The sequence below is a fragment of the Pteropus alecto genome, unplaced genomic scaffold (genome assembly GCF_000325575.1).
Source record: "Pteropus alecto unplaced genomic scaffold, ASM32557v1 scaffold110, whole genome shotgun sequence".
Taxonomy (NCBI): domain Eukaryota; kingdom Metazoa; phylum Chordata; class Mammalia; order Chiroptera; family Pteropodidae; genus Pteropus; species Pteropus alecto.
The window spans coordinates 2,246,963-2,251,134 of NW_006431920.1; positions in this window are offsets into that span (position 1 = coordinate 2,246,963).

A 4,172-nucleotide genomic window follows, 5' to 3' on the forward strand; every position below is an offset into this window, starting at 1 on the left:
TCAGTAGATTAGACGTGACCGAAGAAAGAATCAGTGAATTGAAGATATGTCACTAGAAACTTCACAAATTAAAATGCAAAGAGAAAAAGTTACAAGGAGAAAAGAAATCCAAAACAAAACACACCATCTAAGAATGCTGGAACAGTCTCAAAAACTGTAATAGATGTACAACTGGAATACCAGAAGGAAAAGAAATAGAAAGAAGAACAAATAGTTGAAATAGTAATTGACAAAAAACTTATCCAAATTACTAACAGACAACAAACCACAGCTTCAGGAACCTCAGAAAACACCAAACTGGATAAATACCAAGTAATCTATACCACGTCATTTCATATTCAAACTGCAAAAAAAAAAGCAAAGACAAAGAGATGTTGAAAGAACCCAGAAGGTGGAGGAGAAAAAAATTTATTCTGTGGAAGAATAAGAATAAAAATTACATCGGAAACCATGCAAATAAAGAAAGTGAAGAGAAATAGATAAAGTGATGAAAAAAACATCAATCTAGATTTTCATATCCTTTCAAATTAACCTTTGACATGAAGAATAAATATTTTCTCAAACAAAAATGAAGGAAATTCCTTGCCAGAAGAATTACCCTGAAATAAATGTTGTTGTTGTTGTTGTTCTTTTTTAAGAATTCTACAGAAGAATAAAAATGATATGGGTTAGAAACTCAGATCTACATAAAGAAAGGGAGAACATCAGAGAGGGAATAATGAAGGTGAAATAATTTTTCCTATTCAAATTTATCTAAGAGATAGCCGTTTGTTTAACGGAATAATAGCAACTATGTGATTATAGCACACAGATAAGTAAAAAGACTGATCACTGTGTTAGAGAGGATAGGAGAGAGGAATTTGTGACATTCTCTTATAAGATGTATGCAGTAACCATGAAGGAGTACACTGCAATTTAAAATAAATATGACTATTTGTAAATAGTTGTTGCAAACTCCAAGAAAACCAATAAAAATGTTTTAAGCGAAGTATAATTGATATGCTAAGAAAGATGAAAAAATGGATTTGTAAAATGCTTCATTAAAAGCTTAAATATATAGAAAAAAGGAAGAAAAATAGAAATAAAGACAAGTACAATGAACAGAAAACAATTTTAAAATTATAGATATTAAGCTAATTAAATGAATCATCGCTTCAAATGAAAATGGTCTAAATACATTGATTAAAAGACAGAGATTGACAGAGGGGGAAATAAATCCAACGATATGCTGTCTATAAGCAAGCCACTTTAAATATTAAAACACAGAGAGGTTAAAAGTGAGGGATGAGAAAAGATATACCACACTAACATCAATCTAAGGAAAACTGGGTAGCTATGTTAATTTCAGACAAAGCACACTTCAGGACAAAGAAAACTGTCAGGGACTAAAAGGGCATTATATAATGATACAGGGGCGAATTTCTCAAAGAAGACATGACAATCTTTATTGTGTATGCAATTAACAAAGCAGCATCAAAGTACATAAAACAAATATCGATGGAACTAAAAAGAGAAATAGACAAATTCACTACTGTTGTTGAAGACTTTGAGGAGAGTAAAGCTAGGGAATACATAAAATCCAGTCATTTTAAACAAGCTGCTAAAATTATTACCATCATGAAGGTTGAGGCATGAGAAAAGGCTCCATTCTTGTTCTAACTAGCCTGAAACTTAAACTTGTTTGAACTTTCCAGTCCTGCGTCAATGCCAAGATAAACATCTGGACCTCCAGATCCGCCTGCGATTACCCACCGAAGGACTCAGTATCCAGAGCACCTGATTACCCACCCCTAAAGCACTTGCATAGACAGTCGCCTGACATCCATTATCCAGATTACTGGATGTGACCAGACCTCCTGGTGCCCATTTTCTGGACCACCTGGTGTCCATCAACCAAACTGCCTGATGTCTGACTGATGACTGTCCTAGACCAATCCTAGGGTGAGAAGCAGAACTGATAATTCTCAACGACTTAGTCTTTACTGTAAGAACTTTCCTTTTTTCTTCTTCTCTGGAACACCCCTGGATGTTACCTGTGTTCCAAGCTTACAGACTTCAAGATCCTCGAATAAATCTTTATCATTTATTCCTAGCCAAATCCTCCAGACTCTTTTTGAGTTTGTTTGACAATGTCAATCCCTTCTTTTAGTAATGGATAGATCAATCAGCCAAACTATCAGTAAGAATACAGTTGACCTGAACAGCGCCATCAATCTATTTGATCTAATTGACATTTATAGAATATTTCATTCAACAACAAAAAATACACCTACCCCTCTAGCTCACATGGAATAGTTACCAAAATATACCACATTCTGGATTAACAAATTCAAAAGAATAGAAATCATAAAAAGATATGTTCTCAGGCGACAAAGAAATTAATGCAGAAATAACACAAAAATAGCTGGAAAATTCTCAAATACTTGAATATTAAATTGCACACTCCTAGGATCAAAAAAGTTCAGGAGAGATCCTGAGCTTCGCGAGTTGAGTTCTGATGCTGTGTGATGGTATCGCCATGCAGCCACTGGGGTCTTGGTGTCCTGCTTCACCATCAGTAGCATTAACTCATCTGCTTACACTGTTTACATGAGAAAGGATAAATAGAAAAATGAAGATCTAATAAAGTACAGCTGGCCTGAAAATACCTGGTTTCATTTGGACAAACTCTTTTCAGCTGACGTATACCTTCGATTACATAAGAGAGAGAAGACAGGAGATATACCAAAGGAAGTACTGGTGGACGGTGCCCATCTAGAGAAGGCTAACAGCATTCAAGATAATAGAGGAGAGAAAAAATGGCATAGATGACATAGGTTCTGTTCATCCCTCTGGAGACCAAATCAAAGTTGTGACAGAAACAAGGAGCAAACAGCAAGGAAAATCGCCTGGGATCTAGATGAACAAGCCATACAACTAGGGAGAGAAATAAGAAATCATTCTGAAAAGGGAAGAGGTCGGATGGGGCGAGGACATGGGGCTGCCCATCCCTAGTGGCTGAGTGAGACAGAGGCTGTGTCCGCAAGTGGACATTCGCAGTGACGGACCTGCTTGCTCTGAGCATCAGCATCTGTTTGGCTGTGCGGAGGGCACCAGGGACTTACAGGGACACATTGAGTTCTCAAAGTGAGGGCCTAGGTGAGACTCGCTCTCTACAGAAGTGCCAGTGGTATCCATTGTTCTCTGTTGAGCCTTCTCTGCTCCCAGTGCATGGACACAGAGCTACTATAGACGAGAAGTAATCAAACTGGATAACAGAGGTCGCTCCACCCAGAGGATTCCCTGAAACTTTACCTCTCTGAACTCACGGCCCCACCCAAGCCACTTTCAGGTGGATCCTCAACGAGTTAGGTGCTCCTTGCTGAGCAGTACCCAGACTCACACTGGTAGCAGCTGACCGTGGTTTCTGGTGTGGCCTCTTGAAGGAACTATAAGCACAGCATCTGTGGACTTTCTCCCACCCCCCGCCCCCACCCAAGCCACTTCCAGGTGGATCCTCAACGAGTTAGGTGCTCCTTGCTGAGCAGTACCCAGACTCACACTGGTAGCAGCTGACCGTGGTTTCTGGTGTGGCCTCTTGAAGGAACTATAAGCACAGCATCTGTGGATTGCTTGCTGAATCTTAACAGATGGCCCTAGAGGGGCACAGGTTGGGGCTAAATTTGGCCTACAGCTGAACCCCTCTCAGGACTGTGCCCCTGGACACCTACTACACAAAACCACACTAATAAGACGGGGAGATGTAGGAGCTTTGCTTAGTACATAGAAACAGACACAAAAAGACAGACAAAATAGGAAGACAAAGAAGCAGAAACCATATGAGAGAACAGAACAGAGATCCAGAAATAATAGAGCCAAGCAATCTAACAGATGCAAAGTTCAAAAACTGATTATAAAGATGCTTAATGAACTTAGGGGAAATATAGATGAATGCAGTGAGAACTTTAACAAAGAGATAAAAAAAAAACAAACATAAAAATGGAAATGGACATCATAAAAGGCAACCAGTCAGAAATGGAGAACACATTATCTGCAATGAAGAGTATTTTGTATGGAAAAAATAGAGTGGATAAAAAAGAGAATCGAACCACCGATATAGAGGATGGAGAAGCCAAGGACACTCAATCAGAACAGCAAGAGAAAAGAAGCCAAGACCATTATAATAATTTAAG